The 14,597-nt window shown below is 45.3% G+C and overlaps 1 non-coding gene across 1 annotated transcript; it reads right to left on the bottom strand.

Moving 5' to 3' along the window:
• Positions 1-10,131: 10,131 nt before the first annotated feature.
• On the bottom strand, positions 10,132-10,205 carry trnat-agu (transfer RNA threonine (anticodon AGU)). The gene has a single exon. It is a non-coding gene; the product is annotated as a tRNA-Thr (tRNA).
• Between the last annotated feature and the right edge of the window lie 4,392 nt (positions 10,206-14,597).

Here is a 14,597-nt window from a genome sequence, read left to right on the forward strand (position 1 = left end):
ACCTCTTGAGTTCAGCTCTTTTGTCCTTGTTTGAACCAAGGCTGTAATGAGGTCAGGAGCTGAATGGCCCTGGCGGAACCCAACCGAGCGTCACTGAACAGGTTATTGCAAAGCAACTTCCCCGTCGATGACACCTTCCATCACTCTACTGATGATTGAGAGTGGACTGATGCGGCAGCAATTGGCTGGGTTGGATTTGTCCTGCTATTTGTGTACAGGACATACCTGGGCAATTTTCCACATTGCCGAGTAGATGCCAGTGTTGTAGATGTACTGGAACAGCTTGGCTAGGGGTGCGGCAAGTTCTGGAGCACAGGTCTTCAGTACTATTGCCGGAATATTGTCAGGGCCCGTAGCCTTTGCTGTATCCAGTGCCTTCAGTCGTTTCTTGATATCACGTTGAGTGAATCGAATTGGCTGAAGACTGGCATCTGTGTTGCTGGGGACTTCAGAAGGAGGCCGAGATGGATCATCAACCCGGCACTTCTGGCTGAAGATTGTTTAAAATTCTTCATCCTTGTCTTTTGCACTGATGTGCTGGGCTCCCCCATCATTGAGGTTGGGGATATTTGTGGAGCCACTTCCTCCTGTTGGTTGTTTAATTGTCCACCACCATTCATCATTGGATGTGGCAGGGTGTAGTTCTGATCCGTTGGTTGTGGGATCACTTAGCCCTGTCTATTACATGCTGCTTCTGCTGTTTGGCATGAAAGTAGTCCTGGGCTGTAGCTTCATCAGGCTGACGCCTCATTTCAAGGTATGCCTGGTGCTGCTCCTGGCATGCCCTCCTGCACTCTTCATTGAATTAGGGTTGATCCCCCAGCTTGTTGGTAATGTTGGAGTGGGGGAATATGCCGGGCCATGAGGTTATAGAATGTGGTTGACAACAATTCTGCTGCTGGTAATGGTCCACAGCACCTCATGGATGCCCAGTTATACATTGCTAGATCTGTTCAAAATCTATCCCATTTAGCACAGCGGTAGTGGCACACAACACGATAGAGGGCATCCTCAATGTGAAGACAGGACATCATCTCCACAAGGACTGTGCAGTGGTCACTCCTACCAATACTGTCATGGACTGATGCATCTGCGGCAGGCAGATTGGTGAGGATGAGGTCAAGTATGTATTTCCCTCTTGTTCGTTCCCTCACCACCTACTGCAGACCCAATCGAGCAGCTATGTCCGTTAGGACTCGGCCAGCATGGTCAGTAGTGTTGCTACCGAGCCACTCACGGTGATGGACATTGAAATCCCCCAGGCAGAGTACATTCTGGACCCTTGCCACCCTCAGTGCTCCCTCCAAGTGGTGTTCATCAGTCTCTCGCTGTCTCTTGCTGGTTTGCTCAGTCTCTTTCTCTGTACCTTTCAAAACGTCAAAGGGTCACTGACCCGAAACGTTGACTCTGCTTCTCTTTCCACAGATGCTGCCAGACCTGCTGAGTGATTGCAGCATTTCTTGTTTTTGTTTCAGATTTCCAGCATCCGCAGTATTTTGCTTTTACCTTTCTCTGTCTGTTCATTTCTGGGTCCTGATAATCTCTTCCTGGTTTTCTGTGTGTCTTTCTCTGCCTGCCTCATTGTTGGTGCTGTTACTCTGTGTCCTTGTGTCATTGTGCAATGAGGGTGAGTCCGTCAGCACGTGTGTTGCTGAGTCCGGGATTCTTGAGAAATCCGACGACAATCCTATTTTCATAAAAACATGGGGGAAATGAACATATTTCACTGACAGGCAGCTACAATTTAATGCCGCAGTTAGCAGAGTGGCGCAGCGGAAGCGTTTGGCTCATAACCCAGAGATCGATGGATCGAAACCCTTTTCTGCTATTTATGCTTTGTAATAATGCAAACCGTTCACTTTCAATACGTCAAGTATTTACCCAAAATGACAAGATGCTTCCAAAGGCACTCTATTGCAATCAGCTTTTTCCTTCCAGTGAACACATCAATCAGCAACAACTCACTTTTGCTCACACGAACACAAGCTGCAAACACGGACCAGCCGAGTCTCTCCCACTTTGTCAACCCCTTCCTGCAGAGCCTCCGCTCCACCACCAGATGGTGATGTTGGCCACAATAAAACCAGGGCAAATGGTCACAGTGAGGAGACGGTCAGTAACAGAAAATAAAACAATAACAGGGAAAAACTTTACACAACAACAGGGTACATCTTTACACAACAGAAACATATTTACACACCAGGAAATACCTTTAGACAACAGGGAGAATACAATCATGTTTCTCCATCTCAGTCTCGTTGTCTCTCTCTCTCTGTCCCTCAGTTTTGCTTCCTCACAGTCTATTGGTTTTCTGTGTGTTTTTCTCTGTCCTGTTGTCGATGGTGTTACTCAGCGTCTTTGTAACATTGTGTAGCCAGGTTGAGCCTCCCAACACCTGTGTTGCTGTAATAAAAACAGAAAATGCTGGAAATGCTCAGCAGGTCTGGCAGCATCTGCGGAGAAAGAAACAGTTAACAGTTCAGGTCTGTTTCCTTAGCTCACATTAACTTTGTTCTCTCTCCACAGATGCTGCCAGACCTGCTGACTATTTCAAGCATTTTCTGTTTACGTTTCAGATTTCCAGCATCTGCAGTATTTTGCTTTTGTACGTGTGTTGCTATGTCTGGGACTGTTTGAGTGCAATGCTATTGCTTTATAAACAGCGTTGAAACAAACATTTATCTCGCTAACACACAGCACTAATACACAGCTGGATATAAACAGCAGCCTGCAGCAGAGGGCACAGTGGAAGTTTATTAACACAAATAATTCACCAACACTATATTTACTGCTATCCACATTCACACCACGCTTCATCTTAACACGTTTTACTCTTTATTTACATCAACTTCTTGCTTCCAATAAACACTTCAATTTGGAACACAGCTTCCAAATCACCTTGATTCACAAACCCGAACACAAGCTGCAAATGCTGCAAACACACACCAGCCCAGACTTTCCCCTTTCTGTCAACACATTCCTGCATCACTGCCTCTCCACCAACAGTTGTCGCTAGAATCATACAATCAGAATGGCTAAAGCACAGAAGGAGGTCATTCGGCCTGTCGAACCCGTGCTGGCTCTCTGTTGGAGCAACTCACCTCGTCTCACTCCCCAGTCAGTTCAATTTTGGTGGTGGGAAAACTTCTCGAAAGGATAATTCGGGACAAAATTAATAGTCCCATGGACAAATGTGGGTTAATTCAAGAAAGCCAGCATGGATTTCTTCAGGGAAAATCATGTTTAACTGTCCTGCTGGAGTTTTTTGATGAGGTAACAGAGAGGGTTGATGAGGGCAATGCTGTTGATGTGGTGTACATGGACTTTCAAAAGGTCTGGCAGCATCTGAATGGTCACTGACCTGAAACATTAACTCTGTTTCTCTCTCCACAGATGCTGCCAGACCTGCTGAGTATTTCCAGCGCTTTTTGTTTATATTTCAGATTTCTAGCATCTGCAGTATTTTGCTTTTATTGACTTTCAAAAGGAGTTTGATACAATGCAACACAACAGACTTGTGAACAAAGTTATAACTCATGGAATAAAAGGGACAGTAGTAACATGGATATGGAATTGGCTGAGTGACAGGAAACAAAGAGTAGTGAACAATGGATGTTCTTCGGGCTAGAGGAAGGTTTGTTGTGGAGTTCCCCAGGAGTCAGTGTTGGGACCCTTGCCTTTCCTGATATTTCTTAATGACCTAGACCTTGGTGTACAGGGCAGAATTTCAAAGTTTATGGATGATACGAAAATTGGAAGCATTGTGAATGTGTAGTAACAATTCTGTGATTCTGTGATTCCAATATTCAAGTCATTTATATATATGGTGGTCCTGACACTGACACTTGTGGACATCACTGTCCACCATCTTCCATTCTGAAAAACAACTAAATACCACAACTCGCTTTTCTTGATATTTCATACATTTTTTAATCTAAGCAGATACTGACCCTCCGATTCCAGGAGCCTCAGTTTTGTTACCCAGCCTTTTATGTGGTAGTTTGTCAAACGCTTTCTTAAAATCCATGTAGACAACATCCATTGCTTTCCCTTCATCAACCATACTGTTACTTCATCAAAAAATTCAGTTATTTATTAATAGATGCAGTACTGAAACAGGCCCTTCGGCCCATCAAGTCTGTGCCGACCAACAACCACCCATTTATGCTAATCCGACATTAATCCCATATTCCCGATCACAGCCCCACCATCCTTCTCCCACCTCCCTGCACTGGGGGCAATTGACAATGGCCAATTTACCGATCAATCTGCAAGTCTTTGGCTGTGCGAAGAAACCCACGCAGTCACAGGGAGAACTCAAACTGCGCACAGGGACTGAACACGGGTCGCTGGAGCTGTGAGGCTGCGGTGCTAAACACTGATCGCCCAAAATGACCGTGGCAGGACTCGAACCTACAATCTTCCAATAACATCGTTAAATACACCGAAGTCAGACGCCTTATCCATTAGGCCACACAGCCAGCAATGAAGGATTGAAAAGGTGCTGAACCTCTCAGTTTTCGGTCTACCCAAACCAAGTTCAAGGCCTGAATAATGAACCAATTGCCTCATTAGTTCTGTGAATAATACAATGATTTAATAGACAAAGTTTTGAAACATTCCTGCCCATAAATCTTGATAACAGAGAGTGTGTGGATCTCCTGACTCAGAATGTTTAATGGATACAGTCCTCAGATCCGACAAGGAACCCCTGAACATCCACAGTAAAGACAGTGTGGATGAGGAAATGGAAGAGCCGGGAGCTGAAACTCAGGGACGGCCGAGCTCTCCTGTCATTGAGCTGTTTGTCTGCTCTGCTCGCCGCACTTCCGGCTCTACTTTGTTTCCAATGAAAAGATGAAAAGGGCCGTTCGGTTTTCCTCTCACTGACAGCGTGTTTCACTCGGGTTAATATAACCCGGGACTTTTGCTGCTGAAATGAATTCTGCAAGGTCCCAGCAAACACACCGGCTCCCTCCTTTCTCCCCTCTTTCTATCGGATTGTTTTACCAGGAGGGGCTCAATAATAACAAACCCCCTGCAGGGAATGACCGCAAATTGAGCATCAAAATGGGGCAAGTGGGCAGCTTTCTGGGTTCTAGGTTCCCCCGACCCCGTCCCTCCCTCCAATCCAAGCCCCTCTTCACTTTCTTTGGGACTTTGATGAGGGTGAAATGGGGAAAGTTCCCATTGATGTTTGAATGCTGAATTGCTGCAGAGATCTGCGCACGCGCTGTGTTGCCCCGCCCCCAGTGGGACGTCACAATGAGGAGTGGAGCCATTGCGCATCCTTTCCCCAACCCAGTCTGTGAGGCCATTCACTCAATCAGGGGAAGATGCTTTAAATCAGCTGCTAATGGAGACTTCCCGGGCCCGGGGGAAGGGAACAAACAGCATCTGCTTCCAGCAGCCATTGCTTTGGGAGCGTGTCCGCAGATGTGCTCAGAGATTAGCACTGAGTGGTGGGAAGTTGAGGGGGAGTCGGGGAGTGTTTGTAACAGAAACTGTGGAGCAGGAGCTGCTCCCGGAACATGGAGTGAGCCGGGGACACGGGGAAGGGAGAGTTCATTCTTGGACAGTGTCTGTACAGGCTCAGGGAGACACAATGGGAAGAAATCACTATTGAAAATCACTGACAATTTCACCACCCAAAGGAGAGGGAATTTTCCTGCTTTAGTTCCAGTCTCTCACTGTTTGTTGGATTGTGAACAGTGGGGGGAAAATAGCCGCAAAATAACGATGTGGATAGTTAGACAAAGAGCATTTATTGCAGACACCAGGTGAGAAGTGTGAAAGGCACATTTTAAATAGTGGCTGCTTGTTTTCCGTTGAAATAGAAATGTGACTGTGTAAAGGTCACTGCTCTATCGGACAGTCCCAGTCATTGAGCAGTGCAGGGCTTGTGTTGTTTCTGAATGTCACAAACTTGTTGTAAATCCACTGCAAGCACCTGGTAAACAGAAGCTGAATACTGCAGTACTGCAGTGGAGTCAGACACTGACACTGTTTGTGTTCCTGGTTTTCATTTTATGATTGTTCATAATGATTATTATTGGGACGATTACATTGATCGCTTTTGTATCTTCTATCTCACCAGTTCTTTCATTCCTGCAGGAAAATACATGAAGGAACCTGACTGGATGTGGTGATTCTTGGACACAAGGAAAAGTGCAGTGCTCTCGTTCCAACACACAGGCGGTACAGGATCACTCCCAAAGCACAGAGATACTGCCAGCTCATCAGTTCCACTGGAACAAACAAAAGAAGTAGTCAGACAGACACTGATCCCAAAGTCAAGAGAGACACATTTTCAATCCAACAGTCAAACAACAGCAGGAGAGACAGAAGTTGTTTCTATTTCACTCCAATTCAGTACAGCTGACAGGTTGATACATCAATCACAGTCCAAAAACAAACTCACTATCAGATCTAAATAAACTCTGTCACCATGGTCACATTTTAAATATAAAATCTGAAATAGAACAGGCAAAATTTACAGAATTCAAAGGTACAGAATGAATGCAAGGAGGCTTCAAGGGGATTTGTACAGGTTAAATGAATGGGCAGAACATGGCAGATGGAATATAATGTGAATAAGTGTGAAGTTCTCCACTTTGGTCGAATAAACAGAAAGACAGAGTATTTCTTAAATGGTGAGAGGTTGAGAAGTGTCGATGTCCAAAGGCACCTGGGTGTCCTTGTTCATGAGACACGAAAAGCTAGTATGCAGGGGCAGCAAGCAATTAGGAAGGCAAATGGCATGTTGGCTTCATTGAAAGCGTATTTGAGTACATGAGTAAAGATGTATGAAGTCTAGGTGAGACCGCACCTGGAGTATTCTGTCCAATTTTGGTTTCCTTATCTAAGGAAGGATAGACTTGTCACAGAGGGAGTGCAACAGAGATTCACCGGTCTCATCCCCTCGGATGGTGGGATTGTCTTATGATGAGAGACTGCAGAAACTGGGCCTAAATTCTCTAGAGTTTTGAAGAATGAGAGGTGATCTCATTGAAACAGACAAAGTTCTTACAGGGTGTCACAGGGTAGATATGGAAAGGATGTTTCCTCTGTCTAGTGAGTCCAGAACAAGGGGACACAGTCTCAGAATAAGGGCAGACTGAGATGAGCAGGAATTTCTTTACTCAGAGGGTGAGAAATCTGTGGAATTCTTCATCCCAGAGGGCATTGAACATATTCAAGACAGAAATCGATAGATTTCTAAATACTAACAAGATCAAGGGATATGGAGATGGCAGGGAAAAATGGCGTAGAGGTAGATGATCAGTCACGATCTGTTTGAATGTTGGAGCAGGCTTGATGGGCTGCATGGCCTAATGTCCCTATTTCCTATGATCCTATGAATCCCAATAATGTACATCAGAACGTTAGACCAAGTTATGCATTACATACCAGTTCAAAAATCCCACAGAGATGAAGACTGAAAGATACAGTATCAAGCCATTACTACAAAATGAAGGACTTGGAGCATGCAGACCAGCCCATGTATAAGATTGAAAGTTATATTTTCATTCACAATCATTTTCACAGAGCTTAATATTGAATACCAATCCACAACTTGCACAGGATTACCAAATAAAACCTACAACTGTAAAATACAGTTAATCCATATTTTAAATTAAACACAAGACAAACAAATATTGATACATTAAGAGAGCGGGGAACAGTGAGAGCAGAGTGGAGCATAAAGAGCCCAGGAGAGAGAGGGAGCAAGAGTTCACTTGGAGAGCAGGGAACAGCGAGAGCAGGCGTCAAAAAAGGCAAAGGAATACACAATTAATGGGAGAACACTGAACGGTGTAGAGGAAGTGAGGGACGTTGGAGTGAATGTCCACAGATCCCTGAAGTAGCAGTACAGGTCAATAAGCTGGTTCAGCAGGTAAATGGAATCCTTTCCTTTATTAACTGAGGTATAGAGTATTAGGGTGACCTGGTATCCATGGCAATAAGTCACTGACAGCTAACATTCAGGTGCAGCAAGCAATTAGGAAGGCTAATAGTATGTTAGCCTTTATCACAAGAGGATTTGAGTACAGGAGTAGTGAATTCTTGCTTCAATTGTATAGAACCTTGGTTAGACTGCACTTGGAGTACTGTGTGCAGTTTTGGTCCCCTTGCCTTAGGAAGGATATTATTGCCATAGATAGAGTGCAAAGAAGGTTCATCAGACTTGTTCCTGGGATGGTGGGACTGTCCTATGAAGAGAGATTGGGGAAACTGGGGCTGTATTCTCTGGAGTTTTGAAGAATGAGAGGTGATCTCATTGAAACCTACAAAATATTTAAAGGACAGTCAGGGTAGATGCAGCTAAGATGTTTCCCCTGGTTGGGGAGTCGAGAACCAGGGGACGCAATTTCAAAATAAGGGGCAAGCCACTTAGGACAGAGATGAGGAGAAATGTTGTTACTCAGAGGGTTGTGAATCTTTGGAATTCTGTACCCCAGAGGGCTGTGGAAGCTCAGTCATTGAGTATGTTTCAAGCAGAGATTGACAGATTTCTAAATACAAATGACATAAGGGAATATGAGGAAAGTGTGGGGAAAAGGGCATTGAAGTGGATGATCAGCCATGATCATGTTGAATGGTGGGGCAGGCTCGATGTGCTGAATGGCCGACTCCTGCTCCTATGTTCCTATGTTCCCAACTCCACATTATCGATGAGACACAGCCTCAGGCCGACTTGTCGGGTGTTGCAAACAGATAACACTGCTTCTGATCTTCACCAGAACAGAGAGTGAGATGTAAAATTGATCATCAAACAGACTGTGAGAGAATACAACAGAATAAAACACATGGAGAGACACTGTGGAATAACAAATAGATTTGATTGGAATGTTGAATTATGATTGGAATGGATAAAACAGCAGATTAAATTGGGACAGAAAAGAGAAACTGATGGGAAGAAGGAAGAAAAGAAAGGATGGATCTGTTCACTTTTTTCAGTTTTTTCACTGGTCCATAAAAGCTGGATTTAAAAAGATGCAAAAAACAGAGAATTTCACCAAAAAGGGAGATTAAATGCTGCCGAAACCTTGGATCGAAGGATGCCCCAACAGATCACCTGTTTAACTGTCTCCTCACTGGGGGATTTCAATCAATGAGCAATATTATTCTCTCCTTTTCTTTTGTTAAATGAAACCACTACTGTCACTTGGAGTTAATATCACTGTGTTCCAACTCCTGAATAATAAAATTGTGAGTTTCGTGATATTTTCTGGACACATTTCCTGCTGAAAGAACTAAGAACTCTTTTCTAATTTACACAATACTACATACACACTCATCAAGCCTCCGAAACTCGCATCCTTGGTGCTGCTCTCTCCTCCCAAACCTCATCTCATGTGACTGTTACATCATCACTCTGATTGTGGGAGGGGTTGATCCCACTTCTCTTCAGCATTAACCCTTCACATCCTCATACTGCACTGTCTGTCCAAACAAATCGGTGGAGGGAACTTGAATTATCAAAACAGCAACAGCTGCCAGTTGAAAATCAACTCCACCCATCAGAGAGAGACTGTCAGAGAACTTCCTGCATCCAGTCCTGACCCTGTCACATGAAGCAGCTGCTCACCCAGACCCCACTCTCATCAACACTGAACATTTTTACTGAGTCCCTTCAAATACTGTTTATAAAAGGCAGGAAAGATCAAAGTTCACACAGTTGTATTAAATACAACAAAATTTAATATCTTCTCACCGTTTCTCGGTAACCACATGAGACTTAGGTTTTCTTATTGGTTCCTTTGATTTTTCTTGTTCCTGACTGACAAATATTCCAAACCTCAGATAAACCCTCCCACTTGCGTCATGTCCCAGTCTCGGTTAAAAGCAACACATAATGACACAAACACTCTCCTTCAGTGAGATTAATATCAAGCTGTTTTCCAGGTTGAATGTCACTGTGAACAAATTTATGTCAAAGAAGTTACCTTTGATGTATCAGTACTGAAATTCTGTCCAAGGAGGAACAGCCATTCCAAACTCATATCCTTCACAAAGGCTGTTTTTTTTTGCGATTGAAATTCATCAAGTATTTTGAATTAAAGTTCACAAGACACAGATGTCAATGTTGATAATGAAACTTTTCAAGCATGTTGCTACTGTGAAATAAGGCTCTGCTGGGAATTGAACCCAGGATCTCCTGTTTACTAGACAGGTGCTTTAACTAACTAAGCTACAGAGCCAGATCACGAATGTGTGTGCAATTGAAATCAGAGGAAGGCCTTGTAGATAGTGGGCAGGCTTTGGCGAGTCAAGAGCTGAGTTCGTCACGGCAGTGTTCCCAGCCTCTGACTCGCTCTTGTAGTTGTCGCTGTCGTTGTAATTGTAATCGGCAACCGTCCGTCTCGGAAGACGATGGGCTACACCCGGGGTGTACGTCACTTCTGTGTGAAACATCGTTTGTTGTGGCTGGAGAGGACGACTCGTGAGTGACGATCCCTTCCTCAGCTGGTACAGATGAATATCATTGGCCCGAGGTCGACGGATAATTTTTCCTTCCTCTGAGCTCTCTTTCCCACCATCTGGTCATTTCTTTTGTCCTCTACTTTTCCCATGGTCTTCCTGAATGCCTTTCTCCAGGAATTCCAGTCAGCAGGAAGGACTTCCCATGCATCGACTCCAATCCCAGTCAGCTTGAGATCTCGCTTTGCAGATGTCCTTGTATCACAGACGTGGGTGACCTGTTGGTCTCGTGCTGATAGCAAGCTCACCAAAGAGCATGTCTTTGGCAAAGCGACCGTCATCCATTCAGCACACATGACCCAGTCAACAGAGTCACTGCTGACTCAAGAGGGCAAACATGCTGCAGATCCCTGCACGCTGGTGTACTTCTGCATTCGGCACTCTGTCCTGCCAGGAGATGCCCAATATCCATCTGAGACAGCGGAGGTGGAAGCTGTTCAGCTGCTTTTCTTGGCTTGTATAAGTTGTTGATGCTTCTCTACTATAAAGGAGGGTGCTGAGAACACAAGCCTGGTACACGCGGAGTTTTGTATTTTCGATCAGTTTGCTGTCGGTTCACACTCGTCTTCTCAACTTTGACATGACAGCTGCAGCATTGACAATCCTGGTGCTGATTTCAGTATCAAGGGACAGATTGCTGGTGATTGTTGATCCAAGGTCTGTGAAGCTGTTGACAACCTCCAAAGTGAGGCTGTCGATGTTGATGGAAGGTGGAGTCTCTACGTCCTGGCCCATAACTTTGATCTTCCTGATGCTGATCGTCAGTCCAAACTCCTTGCAGGCCAGGGAGAACCGATATACAAGCTGCTGTTAATGAACTTCATTATGGGATGTCAGCACAGCGTCATCAGCAAACAGCAACACACAGACCAAGAACTGACTCATTTTGGTCTTGGTGCGCAGTCTTGCCAAGATGAACAGCTTGTCATCAGCTCTGGTATGCAGGTGGACACCCCCATCTGAGTCACTGAAAGTTTAAAATAGCAGCATGGAGAAGAATATGCCAATTGTAAAGGATGTGAGCTGTGAGGAGGTTACAAGGAGGCTTCCAGGGGACTTGGACAGGATAAGTGAATGAAATGACAGATGGAATATAATGTGAATAAGTGTGAAGTTATCCATTTTGGTAGAATAAACAGAAAGACAGAATATTTCTTAAATGGTGAGAGGTTGGGAAGTGTTGATGTCCAAAGGGACCTGGGTGTCCTTGTTCATGAGACACTAAAAATTCGCATGCAGGTGCAGCAATCAATTAGGAAGGCAAATGGTATGTTGGCCTTAACACGAGGGGTCATGAGTACAGGAATAAAGATGTCTTGCTGCAATTGTATAGAGCCTTGGTGAGATCGTGCTGGAGTATTGTGCACAGTTTTGGTTTCCTTATCTAAGGAAGGATATACTTGCCACAGAGGGAGTGCAACGGAGGGTCACCAGACTAATCCCTGGGATGGTGGGATTGTCTTATGAGGAAACAGGGCTTGTATTCCTTAAAGTTTCATTTAAAAGGCCATTTAAAACTCAGATAGGGTGGAATTTCTTCACTCAGAGGGTGGTGAATCTTTGGAATTCTCTACCTCAGGGGTTTGTGAAAGTTCAATCATTGAGCATGTTCAGGACAGAAATTGATAGAAATCTTGATGCTCATGACATCAAGGGATATGGGGAGAGCGCGGGAAAGTGGTGTTGAGGCAGATGATCATCAAGGATGTAATTGAATGACAGATCAGGCTCGACAGGGTAAACTGCCTCCTCCTACGTTCCGAAGAGAGTTTGCACCAGGACACAGCCCTGTTTTACCCCACTGCTGATCGTGAAAGTGTCTGATGTTGCTCCATTGTAACTGACGGAACTGTGCATGTTCTCGTGGAAAGAAGAGATGACGCCCAAGAGTTCAGGAGGGCAGCCTAGTTCCCACAGCAGTTTGAAGAGTCTGTCTCTGCTAACAAGATCGAAGGCCTTGGTGATGTCTATAAAGACAATGTAGAGTGGTCTGTACTGTTCACAGTACTTCTCCTGTAACTGCCGAAGTGAGAAAATCATGTCGACTGTCGATCTACCAGCTCTGAAGCTGCACTGAGACTCAGGATAGATGTGATGTCAGGGTCTGCAATCTGGTCAGAGCAATGCGAGCAAAGACCTTCCCCACAATACTTAGCAAGCAGATGCCTCGCTAATTGCTGCAGTCACTGCGATCGCCTTTATTGTTGCACAAGGTGACAATGTTTGCATCACGCATGTTGAGAGGTGCAGATCTCCCCTTCCAACAGAGACACAGAAGTTCATGGGGATGCTGCAGCAGAGCTGCTTTTCCACTTTTGATGATTCCAGGTGGAATATCATCATTTCCCAGGGCTTTACCACTGGCAAGACGGTCAATGGCGTTGTTGAGCTCTATGGTGGTGTCGCTGTCCAGCTCCTCCATGACAGGGAAGTCTGGAATGGTGCTGACAGCTACTTCAATGACAATGTTCTCCGTTATGTAGAGTTCAAGGTAATGCTCCACTCACCTTTCCATCTGCTTGTTAGGTTCAGTTATGATCACCCGTGTCTTTGTCTTCAAAGGTGTTGATTTAGTTACTGCTGCTCCCATTGCTTTCATAATTTTTTTTTTATTCATTCATGTGATGTGATCATCACTGGCTAAGCCAGCATTTATTGCCCATCCCTCATTTCCCATGAGAAGGTGGTGGTGAGCTGCCTTCTTGAACCGCTGCAGTCTGTGTGAGGTAGGTACACCCACAGTGCTGTTAGGAAGGGAGTTCCAGGATTTTGACCCAGCAACAGTGAAGGAAAGGCCAAGTCACGATAGTGTGTGGCTTGGAGGGGAACTTGCAGGTGGTGGTGTTCCCATGAATTTGCTGCCCTTGTCCTTCAAGTTGGTAGAGGTTGCGGGTATGGAAGGTGCTGTCTAAGGAACCTTGGTGTGTTGAATTCCTTCATATGTCCCTCTGGCATCCCCCAGATTCAGTGGCAGTTTGTATGCTGTTGCAGAGTTTGAACCAGTATTGATTGGTGCAGTGCTGAGCAGTCTGCAGAGACTTGTTTCTGGCAGCTCTGAGAGCGTCTAGAGTTTGTTTGCTGGGGACTTGTTTGTAGTTCATGAGGACTCTCTTCTTAGTTGCAGTAACTGACTCCATTTCAGTCCAATAAGCCGCAAACCAGTCAGCATTCCTCCCATCTCTTTTCCTATACACAGCGAGTGCAGAGTTATAGATGGTGGCGTGCAGATGATTCCACTTTGATACCACACTGAGGCCTTGGGTGTTTTCTGAAAGAGCCTGATCGAGGATGTTGAGGAACTCCTGGGTCCTTTCTGGATCAGTGGTTCGGCAAGTGTTGATCCGAGAACGACCTTTCTTCTTGGATGGGTGAAGCTTTCTTGGCTGAAGCCTGACCTTGCTACACACCAGGGAGTGGTCAGTGTCACAGTCAGCGCTATGATAGCTGCGTGTGATGAGGACACTGCTGAGGGTGGTACGTCTGGTGATGATAAGGTCTAGCTGGTGCCAGTGGCATGATCTCGGATGTCTCCAGGACACCTTGTGGCACAGCTTGACCTGGAAATAGCTGTTCGTCACACAGAGTCCATGGTGACAGCATAGCTCCAGAAACCTCTGTCCATTTTCGTTCATCTTGCTAATCCCCTGGTGCCCTATGCTCGTTGGCCAAGCTGTAGTCAGTACCCAAGCTTGCGTCGAAATCCCCTAGAAGGTACAGTCCCTCAGTGCTGGGAATTCTACTGATGGCAGTGTCAAGTGTCTCATAGAATTGATCCTAGACATCTGGGGTGGAGGTGAGTGTCGGCACATGGATGCACATGAGATTATCTGGGCCCGCGCTTGTTGACAAGTGAAGGGTAAGAAGTCTCTCTGAGCCTGCTGTGGGTGGTTCACTCATCACAAGTAGCATGTTATTTACTGTGAAACCCACTCCATGCTCACGAGTTGCCTCTTGGGCTTTCCCCTGCCTGAAGAAGGTGCAGTGTTTCTCTTTGAGGGATCCACTTTGAATGAGTCTAGTTTCTTGCAGCACAGCAATGTCCACATTGAGCCTTGTGAGTTCCTTGTCAATCACAGCTGTCTTGTGTGTGCTATCAACCTGCAGAAGGTTGT

The sequence above is a fragment of the Heterodontus francisci genome, unplaced genomic scaffold, assembly GCF_036365525.1.
Source record: "Heterodontus francisci isolate sHetFra1 unplaced genomic scaffold, sHetFra1.hap1 HAP1_SCAFFOLD_59, whole genome shotgun sequence".
In the NCBI taxonomy this organism is placed as follows: domain Eukaryota; kingdom Metazoa; phylum Chordata; class Chondrichthyes; order Heterodontiformes; family Heterodontidae; genus Heterodontus; species Heterodontus francisci.